Raw genomic sequence first — 16,362 nt, forward strand, 5'->3', positions numbered from 1 at the left:
ACGGTTTTATAGACACTAGCGCCCCCTGCCGGCCAGACGCCAAACTTTACACGGTTTTATAGACACTAGCGCCCTCTGCCGGCCAGACGCCAAACTTGACACGGTTTTATAGACACTAGCGCCCTCTGCCGGCCAAATGCCAAACTTAACACGGTTTTATAGACACTAGCGCCCTCTGCCGGTCAGACGCCAATCTTCACACGGTTTTATAGACACTAGCAACCTCTGCCGGCCAAACGCCAAACTTAACACGGTTTTATAGACACTAGCGCCCTCTGCCGGCCAGACGCCAAACTTAACACGGTTTTATAGACACTAGCGCCCCCTGCCGGCCAAACGCCAAACTTTACACGGTTTTATAGACACGATTTTTTTTTTTCGTTATTATTACTATTTCATACAACTTTTATATGTTACACCTCGAACAGTTTCTATTCTCATAAAAGTTAAAACTAACCTAACCTAACCTAACCTAACCTAAACTAACCTAACCTATCCTAACCTAACCTAACCTAACCTGTCCTATCCTATCCTAACCTAACCTAACCTAACCTAACCTTTTTTTTAGTGTGGATGGGCAAATCTTCATAATACCAATCAGAAAGTGTCCCAGATGTGCATCGCTTCACACAACCTAACCTAACATACATCAATCTCTTTATTTTTGGACAAGTACCTATATCGAGCGGCAATCTAATTTCATAATACTTTTTTCCCTTCGTATTACTATTTTCATACAACTTTTATATAACTCACCTCGGACGGCTTCTACATACAGAACATCTCCATTCAATTTTCGCAATTCATCTTTTTCGACAAGTTCTTATATCCTACCGGCCAGAAGATAAACTAAACACGGTTTTATAGACACTAGCGCCCTCTGCCGGCCAAACGCCAAACTTAACACGGTTTAATTTACACTAGCGCCCTCTGCCGGCCAGATGCCAAACTTGACACGGTTTTATAGACACGATTTTTTTTTTCGTTATTATTACTATTTCATACAACTTTTATATGTTACACCTCGAACAGTTTCTATTCTCATAAAACTTTAAACTAACCTAACCTAACCTAACCTAACCTAACCTATCCTATCCTAACCTAACCTATCCAATCCTAACCTAACCTAACCTTTTTTTTTAGTGTGGATGGGCAAATCTTCATAATACCAATCAGAAAGTGTCCCAGATGTGCATCGCTTCACACAACCTAACCTAACATACATCTATCTCTTTATTTTCAGACAAGTACCTATATCGAGCGAACATCTAATTTCATAATACTTTTTTCCCTTTGTATTACTATTTTCATACAACTTTTATATGTTACACATCGAACGGCTTCTACATACAAAACACCCCCATTCAATTTTCACAATTGATCTTTTTCGACAATTTCATACATCGAGCGAACATCTAATTTCATAATACTTTGGTTTTCATAATTCTAACTATTTGCATACAACTTTCATATAACACACCTCGGACGGCTTCTACATACAAAACATCTCCATTCAATTTTCGCAATTCATCTTTTTCGACAAGTTCTTATATCCTACCGGCCAGAAGACAAACTAAACATGGTTTTATAGACACTAGCGCCCCCTGCCGGCCAGACGCCAAACTTTACACGGTTTTATAGACACTAGCGCCCTCTGCCGGCCAGACGCCAAACTTGACACGGTTTTATAGACACTAGCGCCCTCTGCCGGCCAAACGCCAAACTTAACACGGTTTTATAGACACTAGCGCCCTCTGCCGGCCAGGCGCCAAACTTAACACGGTTTTATAGACACTCGCGCCCTCTGCCGGTCAGATGCCAAACTTGACACGGTTTTATAGACACGATTTTTTTTTTCGTTATTATTACTATTTCATACAACTTTTATATGTTACACCTCGAACAGTTTCTATTCTCATAAAACTTTAAACTAACCTAACCTAACCTAACCTAACGTAACCTATCCTATCCTAACCTAACCTATCCAATCCTAACCTAACCTAACCTTTTTTTTAGTGTGGATGGGCAAATCTTCAAAATACCAATCAGAAAGTGTCCCAGATGTGCATCGCTTCACACAACCTAACCTAACATACATCTATCTCTTTATTTTTGGACAAGTACCTATATCGAGCGGCAATCTAATTTCATAATACTTTTTCCCCTTTGTATTACTATTTTCATACAACTTTTATATGTTACACCCCGAACGGCTTCTACATACAGAACACCCCCATTCAATTTTCACAATTGATCTTTTCAGACAATTTCATACATCGAGCGAACATCTAATTTCATAATACTTTGGTTTTCATAATTCTAACTATTTGCATAAAACTTTCATATAACACACCTCGGACGGCTTCTACATACAAAACATCTCCATTCAATTTTCGCAATTCATCTTTTTCGACAAGTTCTTATATTATACCGGCCAGAAGACAAACTAAACATGGTTTTATAGACACTAGCGCCCTCTGCCGGCCAGACGCCAAACTTAACACGGTTTTATAGACACTATCGCCCCCTGCCGGCCAGACGCCAAACTCAACACGGTTTTATAGACACTAGCGCCCTCTGCCGGCCAGACGCCAAACTTGACACAGTTTTATAGACAATAGCGCCCTCTGCCGGCCAGGCGTCAAACTTGACACGGTTTTATAGACACGATTTTTTTTTCGTTATTATTACTATTTCATACAACTTTTATATGTTACACCTCGAACAGTTTCTATTCCCATAAAACTTTAAACTAACCTAACCTAACCTAACCTAACCTAACCTAACCTAACCTAACCTATCCTAACCTAACCTAACCTAACCTGTCCTATCCTATCCTAACCTAACCTAACCTAACCTAACCTTTTTTTTAGTGTGGATGGGCAAATCTTCATAATACCAATCAGAAAGTGTCCCAGATGTGCATCGCTTCACACAACCTAACCTAACATACATCTATCTCTTTATTTTTGGACAAGTACCTATATCGAGCGGCAATCTAATTTCATAATACTTTTTTCTTTTTGTATTACTATTTTCAGACAACTTTTATATAACACACCTCGGACGGCTTCTACATACAGAACATCTCCATTCAATTTTCGCAATTCATCTTTTTCGACAAGTTCTTATATCCTACCGACCAGAAGACAAACTAAACATGGTTTTATAGACACTAGCGCCCTCTGCCGGCCAAACGCCAAACTTAACACGGTTTTATAGACACTAGCGCCCTCTGCCGGCCAGACACCAAACTTGACACGGTTTTATAGACACTAGCGCCCTCTGCCGGCCAAATGCCAAACTTAACACGGTTTTATAGACACTAGCGCTCTCTGCCGGTCAGACGCCAATCTTCACACGGTTTTATAGACACTAGCGCCCTCTGCCGGCCAGACGCCAAACTTAACACGGTTTTATAGACACTAGCGCCCTCTGCCTGCCAGACGCCAAACTTAACACGGTTTTATAGAAACTAGCGCCCTCTGCCGGCCAGACGCCAAACTTGACACGGTTTTATAGACACTAGCGCCCTCTGCCGGCCAAACGCCAAACTTAACACGGTTTTATAGACACTAGCGCCCTCTGCCGGCCAGACGCCAAACTTAACACGGTTTTATAGACACTTGCGCCCCCTGCCGGCCAAACGCCAAACTTAACACGGTTTTATATACACTAGCGCCCTCTGCCGGCCAGACGCCAAACTTGACACAGTTTTATAGACACGATTTTTTTTTTCGTTATTATTACTATTTCATACAACTTTTATATGTTACACCTCGAACAGTTTCTATTCTCATAAAACTTTAAACTAACCTAACCTAACCTAACCTAACCTAACCTATCCTAACCTAACCTAACCTAACCTATCCTATCCTAACGTAACCTAACCTAACCTAACCTAACCTAACCTTTTTTTTAGTGTGAATGGGCAAATCTTCATAATACCAAAGAAAGTGTCCCAGATGTGCATCGCTTCACACAACCTAACCTAACATACATCTATCTCTTTATTTTTAGACAAGTACCTATATCGAGCGAACATCTAATTTCATAATACTTTTTTCCTTTCGTATTACTATTTTCATACAACTTTTATATGTTACACATCGAACGGCTTCTACATACAAAACACCCCCATTCAATTTTCACAATTGATCTTTTTCGACAATTTCATACATCGAGCGAACATCTAATTTCATAATACTTTGGTTTTCATAATTCTAACTATTTGCATACAACTTTCATATAACACACCTCGGACGGCTTCTACATACAAAACATCTCCATTCAATTTTCGCAATTCATCTTTTTCGACAAGTTCTTATATCCTACCGGCCAGAAGACAAACTAAACATGGTTTTATAGACACTAGCGCCCCCTGCCGGCCAGACGCCAAACTTTACACGGTTTTATAGACACTAGCGCCCTCTGCCGGCCAGACGCCAAACTTGACACGGTTTTATAGACACTAGCGCCCTCTGCCGGCCAAACGCCAAACTTAACACGGTTTTATAGACACTAGCGCCCTCTGCCGGCCAGGCGCCAAACTTAACACGGTTTTATAGACACTAGCGCCCTCTGCCGGCCAGACGCCAAACTTAACACGGTTTTATAGACACTAGCGCCCCCTGCTGGCCAGACGCCAAACTTAACACGGTTTTATAGACACTAGCGCCCTCTGCCGGCCAGACGCCAAACTTGACACAGTTTTATAGACACGATTTTTTTTTTCGTTATTATTACTATTCCATACAAATTTTATATGTTACACCTCGAACAGTTTCTATTCTTATAAATCTTTAAACTAACCTAACCTAACCTAACATAACCTAAACTAACCTAAACTATCCTAACCTAACCTAACCTAACCTGTTCTATCCTATCCCAACCTAACCTAACCTAACCTAACCTTTTTTTTTAGTGAGGATGGGCAAATCTTCATAATACCAATCAGAAAGTGTCCCAGATGTGCATCGCTTCACACAACCTAACCTAACATACATCTATCTCTTTATTTTTGGACAAGTACCTATATCGAGCGGCAATCTAATTTCATAATACTTTTTTCCCTTTGTATTACTATTTTCATACAACTTTTATATGTTACACCCCGAACGGCTTCTACATACAGAACACCCCCATTCAATTTTCACAATTGATCTTTTCAGACAATTTCATACATCGAGCGAACATCTAATTTCATAATACTTTGGTTTTCATAATTCTAACTATTTGCATACAACTTTCATATGACACACCTCGGACGGCTTCTACATACAAAACATCTCCATTCGATTTTCGCAATTCATCTTTTTCGACAAGTTCTTATATCCTACCGGCAAGAAGACAAACTAAACATGGTTTTATAGACACTAGCGCCCTCTGCCGGCCAGACGCCAAACTTAACACGGTTTTATAGACACTATCGCCCCCTGCCGGCCAGACGCCAAACTCAACACGGTTTTATAGACACTAGCGCCCTCTGCCGGCCAGACGCCAAACTTGACACAGTTTTATAGACAATAGCGCCCTCTGCCGGCCAGGCGCCAAACTTGACACGGTTTTATAGACACGATTTTTTTTTCGTTATTATTACTATTTCATACAACTTTTATATGTTACACCTCGAACAGTTTCTATTCCCATAAAACTTTAAACTAACCTAACCTAACCTAACCTAACCTAACCTAACCTAACCTATCCTAACCTAACCTAACCTAACCTGTCCTATCCTTTCCTAACCTAACCTAACCTAACCTAACCTAACCTTTTTTTTAGTGTGGATGGGCAAATCTTCATAATACCAATCAGAAAGTGTCCCAGATGTGCATCGCTTCACACAACCTAACCTAACATACATCTATCTCTTTATTTTTGGACAAGTACCTATATCGAGCGGCAATCTAATTTCATAATACTTTTTTCTTTTTGTATTACTATTTTCAGACAACTTTTATATAACACACCTCGGACGGCTTCTACATACAAAACATCTCCATTCAATTTTCGCAATTCATCTTTTTCGACAAGTTATTATATCCTACCGGCCAGAAGGCAAACTAAACACGGTTTTATAGACACTAGCGCCCTCTGCCGGCCAGACGCAGAACTTAACACGGTTTTATAGACACTGGCGCCCCCTGCCGGCCAGACGCCAAACTTAACACGGTTTTATAGACACTAGCGCCCTCTGCCGGCCAGGCGCCAAACTAAACACGGTTTTATAGACACTAGCGCCCTCTGCCGGCCAGACACCAAAATTAACACGGTTTTATAGACACTAGCGCCCCCTGCCGGCCAGACGCCAAACTTTACACGGTTTTATAGACACTAGCGCCCTCTGCCGGCCAGACGCCAAACTTGACACGGTTTTATAGACACTAGCGCCCTCTGCCGGCCAAACGCCAAACTTAACACGTTTTCATAGACACTAGCGCCCTCTGCCGGCCAGACGCTAAACTTGACACGGTTTTATAGACACTAGCGCCCCCTGCCGGCCAGATGCCAAACTTGACACGGTTTTATAGACACGATTTTTTTTTTTCGTTATTATTACTATTTCATACAACTTTTATATGTTACACCTCGAACAGTTTCTATTCTCATAAAACTTGAAACTAACTTAATCTAACCTAACCTAACCTAACCTATCCTAACCTAACCTAACCTAACCTATCCTATCCTAACCTAACCTAACCTTTTTTTCCAGTGTGGATGGACAAATCTTCATAATACCAATCAGAAAGTGTCCCAGATGTGCATCGTTTCACACAACCTAACCTAACATACATCTATCTCTTTAGTTTTGGACAAGTACCTATATCGAGCGGCAATCTAATTTCATAATACTTTTTTCCCTTTGTATTACTATTTTCATACAACTTTTATATGTTACACCTCGAACGGCTTCTACATACAGAACACCCCCATTCAATTTTCACAATTGATCTTTTTCGACAATTTCATACATCGAGCGAACATCTAATTTCATAATACTTTGGTTTTCATAATTCTAACTATTTGCATACAACTTTCATATAACACACCTCGGACGGCTTCTACATACAAATCATCTCCATTCAATTTTCGCAGTTCATCTTTTTCGACAAGTTCTTATATCCTACCGGCCAGAAGACAAACTAAACATGGTTTTATAGACACTAGCGCCCTCTGCCGGCCAAACGCCAAACTAATCACGGTTTTATAGACACTAGCGCCCTCTGACGGCCAGACTCCAAACTTAACACGGTTTTATAGACACTATCGCCCCCTGCCGGCCAGACGCCAAACTTAACACGGTTTCATAGACACTAGCGCCCTCTGCCGGCCAGACGCCAAACTTGACACGTTTTTATAGACACTAGCGCCCTCTGCCGGCCAAACGCCAAACTTAACACGGTTTTATAGACACTAGCGCCCTCTGCCGGCCAGACGCCAAACTTAACACGGTTTTATAGACACTAGCGCCCCCTGCCGGCCAGACGCCAAACTTTACACGGTTTTATAGACACTAGCGCCCTCTGCCGGCCAGACGCCAAACTTGACACGGTTTTATAGACACTAGCGCCCTCTGCCGGCCAAATGCCAAAATTAACACGGTTTTATAGACACTAGCGCCCTCTGCCGGTCAGACGCCAATCTTCACACGGTTTTATAGACACTAGCGCCCTCTGGCGGCCAAACGCCAAACTTAACACGGTTTTATAGACACTAGCGCCCTCTGCCTGCCAGACGCCAAACTTAACACGGTTTTATAGACACTAGCGCCCTCTGCCGGCCAGACGCCAAACTTGACACGGTTTTATAGACACTAGCAACCTCTGCCGGCCAAACGCCAAACTTAACACGGTTTTATAGACACTAGTGCCCTCTGCCGGCCAGACGCCAAACTTAACACGGTTTTATAGACACTAGCGCCCCCTGCCGGCCAGACGCCAAACTTAACACGGTGTTCTAGACACTAGCGCCCTCTGCCGGCCAGACGCCAAACTTGACACGGTTTTATAGACACTAGCGCCCTCTGCCGGCCAAACGCCAAACTTTACACGGTTTTATAGACACGATTTTTTTTTTCGTTATTATTACTATTTCATACAACTTTTATATGTTACACCTCGAACAGTTTCTATTCTCATAAAAGTTAAAACTAACCTAACCTAACCTAACCTAACCTAAACTAACCTAACCTATCCTAACCTAACCTAACCTAACCTGTCCTATCCCATCCTAACCTAACCTAACCTAACCTAACCTTTTTTTTAGTGTGGATGGGCAAATCTTCATAATACCAATCAGAAAGTGTCCCAGATGTGCATCGCTTCACACAACCTAACCTAACATACATCTATCTCTTTATTTTTGGACAAGTACCTATATCGAGCGGCAATCTAATTTCATAATACTTTTTTCCCTTCGTATTACTATTTTCATACAACTTTTATATGTTACACATCGAACGGCTTCTACATACAAAACACCCTCATTCAATTTTCGCAATTCATCTTTTTCGACAAGTTCTTATATCCTACCGGCCAGACGCCAAACTTAACACGGTTCTATAGACACTAGCGCCCCCTGCCGGCCAGACGCCAAACTTTACACGGTTTTATAGACACTAGCGCCCTCTGCCGGCCAGACGCCAAACTTGGCACGGTTTTATAGACACTAGCGCCCTCTGCCGGCCAAACGCCTAACTTAACACGGTTTTATAGACACTAGCGCCCTCTGCCGGCCAGGCGCCAAACTTAACACGGTTTTATAGACACTCGCGCCCTCTGCCGGTCAGACGCCAAACTTGACACGGTTTTATAGACACTAGCGCCCCCTGCCGACCAGACGCCAAACTTAACACGATTTTATAGACACTAGCGCCCTCTGCCGGCCAGACGCCAAACTTAACACGGTTTTATAGACACTAGCGCCCCCTGCCGGCCAGACGCCAAACTTAACACGGTTTTATAGACACTAGCGCCCTCTGCCGGCCAGACGCCAAACTTGACACGGTTTTATAGACACTAGCGCCCTCTGCCGCCCAAACGCCAAACTTAACACGGTTTTATAGACACTGGCGCCCCCTGCCGGCCAGACGCCAAACTTAACACGGTTTTATAGACACTGGCGCCCTCTGCCGGCCAGACGCCAAACTTGACACGGTTTTATAGACACTAGCGCCCTCTGCCGGACAAACGCCAAACTTAACACGGTGTTATATACACTAGCGCCCTCTGCCGGCCAGATGCCAAACTTGACACAGTTTTATAGACACTAGCGCCCCCTGCCAGCCAGACGCCAAACTTAACACGGTTTTATAGACACTAGCGCCCCCTGCCGGCCAGACGCCAAACTTAACACGGTTTTATAGACACTAGCGCCCTCTGCCGGCCAGGCGCCAAACTTAACACGGTTTTATAGACACTAGCGCCCTCTGTCGGCCAGACGCCAAACTTAACACGGTTTTATAGACACTAGCGCCCCCTGCTGGCCAGACGCCAAACTTAACACGGTTTTATAGACACTAGCGCCCTCTGCCGGCCAGACGCCAAACTTGACACAGTTTTATAGACACGATTTTTTTTTTCGTTATTATTACTATTCCATACAAATTTTATATGTTACACCTCGAACAGTTTCTATTCTTATAAATCTTTAAACTAACCTAACCTAACCTAACATAACCTAAACTAACCTAAACTATCCTAACCTAACCTAACCTAACCTGTTCTATCCTATCCCAACCTAACCTAACCTAACCTAACCTTTTTTTTAGTGTGGATGGGCAAATCTTCATAATACCAATCAGAAAGTGTCCCAGATGTGCATCGCTTCACACAACCTAACCTAACATACATCTATCTCTTTATTTTTGGACAAGTACCTATATCGAGCGGCAATCTAATTTCATAATACTTTTTTCCCTTTGTATTACTATTTTCATACAACTTTTATATGTTACACCCCGAATGGCTTCTACATACAGAACACCCCCATTCAATTTTCACAATTGATCTTTTCAGACAATTTCATACATCGAGCGAACATCTAATTTCATAATACTTTGGTTTTCATAATTCTAACTATTTGCATACAACTTTCATATGACACACCTCGGACGGCTTCTACATACAAAACATCTCCATTCAATTTTCGCAATTCATCTTTTTCGACAAGTTCTTATATCCTACCGGCCAGAAGACAAACTAAACATGGTTTTATAGACACTAGCGCCCTCTGCCGGCCAGACGCCAAACTTAACACGGTTTTATAGACACTATCGCCCCCTGCCGGCCAGACGCCAAACTCAACACGGTTTTATAGACACTAGCGCCCTCTGCCGGCCAGACGCCAAACTTGACACGGTTTTATAGACACTAGCGCCCCCTGCCGGCCAGATGCCAAACTTTACACGGTTTTATAGACACTAGCGCCCTCTGCCGGCCAGACGCCAAACTTGACACGGTTTTATAGACACTAGCGCCCTCTGCCGGCCAAATGCCAAACTTAACACGGTTTTATAGACACTAGCGCCCTCTGCCGGTCAGACGCCAATCTTCACACGGTTTTATAGACACTAGCGCCCTCTGGCGGCCAAACGCCAAACTTAACACGGTTTTATAGACACTAGCGCCCTCTGCCTGCCAGACGCCAAACTTAACACGGTTTTATAGACACTAGCGCCCTCTGCCGGCCAGACGCCAAACTTGACACGGTTTTATAGACACTAGCAACCTCTGCCGGCCAAACGCCAAACTTAACACGGTTTTATAGACACTAGCGCCCTCTGCCGGCCAGACGCCAAACTTAACACGGTTTTATAGACACTAGCGCCCCCTGCCGGCCAGACGCCAAACTTAACACGGTGTTCTAGACACTAGCGCCCTCTGCCGGCCAGACGCCAAACTTGACACGGTTTTATAGACACTAGCGCCCTCTGCCGGCCAAACGCCAAACTTTACACGGTTTTATAGACACGATTTTTTTTTTTCGTTATTATTACTATTTCATACAACTTTTATATGTTACACCTCGAACAGTTTCTATTCTCATAAAAGTTAAAACTAACCTAACCTAACCTAACCTAACCTAAACTAACCTAACCTATCCTAACCTAACCTAACCTAACCTGTCCTATCCTATCCTAACCTAACCTAACCTAACCTAACCTTTTTTTTAGTGTGGATGGGCAAATCTTCATAATACCAATCAGAAAGTGTCCCAGATGTGCATCGCTTCACACAACCTAACCTAACATACATCTATCTCTTTATTTTTGGACAAGTACCTATATCGAGCGGCAATCTAATTTCATAATACTTTTTTCCCTTCGTATTACTATTTTCATACAACTTTTATATGTTACACATCGAACGGCTTCTACATACAAAACACCCCCATTCAATTTTCGCAATTCATCTTTTTCGACAAGTTCTTATATCCTACCGGCCAGACGCCAAACTTAACACGGTTCTATAGACACTAGCGCCCCCTGCCGGCCAGACGCCAAACTTTACACGGTTTTATAGACACTAGCGCCCTCTGCCGGCCAGACGCCAAACTTGGCACGGTTTTATAGACACTAGCGCCCTCTGCCGGCCAAACGCCTAACTTAACACGGTTTTATAGACACTAGCGCCCTCTGCCGGCCAGGCGCCAAACTTAACACGGTTTTATAGACACTCGCGCCCTCTGCCGGTCAGACGCCAAACTTGACACGGTTTTATAGACACTAGCGCCCCCTGCCGGCCAGACGCCAAACTTAACACGATTTTATAGACACTAGCGCCCTCTGCCGGCCAGACGCCAAACTTAACACGGTTTTATAGACACTAGCGCCCCCTGCCGGCCAGACGCCAAACTTAACACGGTTTTATAGACACTAGCGCCCTCTGCCGGCCAGACGCCAAACTTGACACGGTTTTATAGACACTAGCGCCCTCTGCCGCCCAAACGCCAAACTTAACACGGTTTTATAGACACTGGCGCCCCCTGCCGGCCAGACGCCAAACTTAACACGGTTTTATAGACACTGGCGCCCTCTGCCGGCCAGACGCCAAACTTGACACGGTTTTATAGACACTAGCGCCCTCTGCCGGACAAACGCCAAACTTAACACGGTTTTATATACACTAGCGCCCTCTGCCGGCCAGATGCCAAACTTGACACAGTTTTATAGACACTAGCGCCCCCTGCCAGCCAGACGCCAAACTTAACACGGTTTTATAGACACTAGCGCCCCCTGCCGGCCAGACGCCAAACTTAACACGGTTTTATAGACACTAGCGCCCTCTGCCGGCCAGGCGCCAAACTTAACACGGTTTTATAGACACTAGCGCCCTCTGTCGGCCAGACGCCAAACTTAACACGGTTTTATAGACACTAGCGCCCCCTGCTGGCCAGACGCCAAACTTAACACGGTTTTATAGACACTAGCGCCCTCTGCCGGCCAGACGCCAAACTTGACACAGTTTTATAGACACGATTTTTTTTTTCGTTATTATTACTATTCCATACAAATTTTATATGTTACACCTCGAACAGTTTCTATTCTTATAAATCTTTAAACTAACCTAACCTAACCTAACATAACCTAAACTAACCTAAACTATCCTAACCTAACCTAACCTAACCTGTTCTATCCTATCCCAACCTAACCTAACCTAACCTAACCTTTTTTTTAGTGTGGATGGGCAAATCTTCATAATACCAATCAGAAAGTGTCCCAGATGTGCATCGCTTCACACAACCTAACCTAACATACATCTATCTCTTTATTTTTGGACAAGTACCTATATCGAGCGGCAATCTAATTTCATAATACTTTTTTCCCTTTGTATTACTATTTTCATACAACTTTTATATGTTACACCCCGAACGGCTTCTACATACAGAACACCCCCATTCAATTTTCACAATTGATCTTTTCAGACAATTTCATACATCGAGCGAACATCTAATTTCATAATACTTTGGTTTTCATAATTCTAACTATTTGCATACAACTTTCATATGACACACCTCGGACGGCTTCTACATACAAAACATCTCCATTCAATTTTCGCAATTCATCTTTTTCGACAAGTTCTTATATCCTACCGGCCAGAAGACAAACTAAACATGGTTTTATAGACACTAGCGCCCTCTGCCGGCCAGACGCCAAACTTAACACGGTTTTATAGACACTATCGCCCCCTGCCGGCCAGACGCCAAACTCAACACGGTTTTATAGACACTAGCGCCCTCTGCCGGCCAGACGCCAAACTTGACACAGTTTTATAGACAATAGCGCCCTCTGCCGGCCAGGCGCCAAACTTGACACGGTTTTATAGACACGATTTTTTTTTCGTTATTATTACTATTTCATACAACTTTTATATGTTACACCTCGAACAGTTTCTATTCCCATAAAACTTTAAACTAACCTAACCTAACCTAACCTAACCTAACCTAACCTAACCTATCCTAACCTAACCTAACCTAACCTGTCCTATCCTTTCCTAACCTAACCTAACCTAACCTAACCTAACCTTTTTTTTAGTGTGGATGGGCAAATCTTCATAATACCAATCAGAAAGTGTCCCAGATGTGCATCGCTTCACACAACCTAACCTAACATACATCTATCTCTTTATTTTTGGACAAGTACCTATATCGAGCGGCAATCTAATTTCATAATACTTTTTTCTTTTTGTATTACTATTTTCAGACAACTTTTATATAACACACCTCGGACGGCTTCTACATACAAAACATCTCCATTCAATTTTCGCAATTCATCTTTTTCGACAAGTTATTATATCCTACCGGCCAGAAGGCAAACTAAACACGGTTTTATAGACACTAGCGCCCTCTGCCGGCCAGACGCAGAACTTAACACGGTTTTATAGACACTGGCGCCCCCTGCCGGCCAGACGCCAAACTTAACACGGTTTTATAGACACTAGCGCCCTCTGCCGGCCAGGCGCCAAACTAAACACGGTTTTATAGACACTAGCGCCCTCTGCCGGCCAGACACCAAACTTAACACGGTTTTATAGACACTAGCGCCCCCTGCCGGCCAGACGCCAAACTTGACACGGTTTTATAGACACTAGCGCCCTCTGCCGGCCAAATGCCAAACTTAACACGGTTTTATAGACACTAGCGCCCTCTGCCGGTCAGACGCCAATCTTCACACGGTTTTATAGACACTAGCGCCCTCTGGCGGCCAAACGCCAAACTTAACACGGTTTTATAGACACTAGCGCCCTCTGCCTGCCAGACGCCAAACTTAACACGGTTTTATAGACACTAGCGCCCTCTGCCGGCCAGACGCCAAACTTGACACGGTTTTATAGACACTAGCAACCTCTGCCGGCCAAACGCCAAACTTAACACGGTTTTATAGACACTAGCGCCCTCTGCCGGCCAGACGCCAAACTTAACACGGTTTTATAGACACTAGCGCCCCCTGCCGGCCAGACGCCAAACTTAACACGGTGTTCTAGACACTAGCGCCCTCTGCCGGCCAGACGCCAAACTTGACACGGTTTTATAGACACTAGCGCCCTCTGCCGGCCAAACGCCAAACTTCACACGGTTTTATAGACACGATTTTTTTTTTTCGTTATTATTACTATTTCATACAACTTTTATATGTTACACCTCGAACAGTTTCTATTCTCATAAAAGTTAAAACTAACCTAACCTAACCTAACCTAACCTAAACTAACCTAACCTATCCTAACCTAACCTAACCTAACCTGTCCTATCCCATCCTAACCTAACCTAACCTAACCTAACCTTTTTTTTAGTGTGGATGGGCAAATCTTCATAATACCAATCAGAAAGTGTCCCAGATGTGCATCGCTTCACACAACCTAACCTAACATACATCTATCTCTTTATTTTTGGACAAGTACCTATATCGAGCGGCAATCTAATTTCATAATACTTTTTTCCCTTCGTATTACTATTTTCATACAACTTTTATATGTTACACATCGAACGGCTTCTACATACAAAACACCCTCATTCAATTTTCGCAATTCATCTTTTTCGACAAGTTCTTATATCCTACCGGCCAGACGCCAAACTTAACACGGTTCTATAGACACTAGCGCCCCCTGCCGGCCAGACGCCAAACTTTACACGGTTTTATAGACACTAGCGCCCTCTGCCGGCCAGACGCCAAACTTGGCACGGTTTTATAGACACTAGCGCCCTCTGCCGGCCAAACGCCTAACTTAACACGGTTTTATAGACACTAGCGCCCTCTGCCGGCCAGGCGCCAAACTTAACACGGTTTTATAGACACTCGCGCCCTCTGCCGGTCAGACGCCAAACTTGACACGGTTTTATAGACACTAGCGCCCCCTGCCGACCAGACGCCAAACTTAACACGATTTTATAGACACTAGCGCCCTCTGCCGGCCAGACGCCAAACTTAACACGGTTTTATAGACACTAGCGCCCCCTGCCGGCCAGACGCCAAACTTAACACGGTTTTATAGACACTAGCGCCCTCTGCCGGCCAGACGCCAAACTTGACACGGTTTTATAGACACTAGCGCCCTCTGCCGCCCAAACGCCAAACTTAACACGGTTTTATAGACACTGGCGCCCCCTGCCGGCCAGACGCCAAACTTAACACGGTTTTATAGACACTGGCGCCCTCTGCCGGCCAGACGCCAAACTTGACACGGTTTTATAGACACTAGCGCCCTCTGCCGGACAAACGCCAAACTTAACACGGTGTTATATACACTAGCGCCCTCTGCCGGCCAGATGCCAAACTTGACACAGTTTTATAGACACTAGCGCCCCCTGCCAGCCAGACGCCAAACTTAACACGGTTTTATAGACACTAGCGCCCCCTGCCGGCCAGACGCCAAACTTAACACGGTTTTATAGACACTAGCGCCCTCTGCCGGCCAGGCGCCAAACTTAACACGGTTTTATAGACACTAGCGCCCTCTGTCGGCCAGACGCCAAACTTAACACGGTTTTATAGACACTAGCGCCCCCTGCTGGCCAGACGCCAAACTTAACACGGTTTTATAGACACTAGCGCCCTCTGCCGGCCAGACGCCAAACTTGACACAGTTTTATAGACACGATTTTTTTTTTCGTTATTATTACTATTCCATACAAATTTTATATGTTACACCTCGAACAGTTTCTATTCTTATAAATCTTTAAACTAACCTAACCTAACCTAACATAACCTAAACTAACCTAAACTATCCTAACCTAACCTAACCTAACCTGTTCTATCCTATCCCAACCTAACCTAACCTAACCTAACCTTTTTTTTAGTGTGGATGGGCAAATCTTCATAATACCAATCAGAAAGTGTCCCAGATGTGCATCGCTTCACACAACCTA

Source organism: Diorhabda sublineata, chromosome 11, assembly GCF_026230105.1.
Source record: "Diorhabda sublineata isolate icDioSubl1.1 chromosome 11, icDioSubl1.1, whole genome shotgun sequence".
NCBI lineage: Eukaryota > Metazoa > Arthropoda > Insecta > Coleoptera > Chrysomelidae > Diorhabda > Diorhabda sublineata.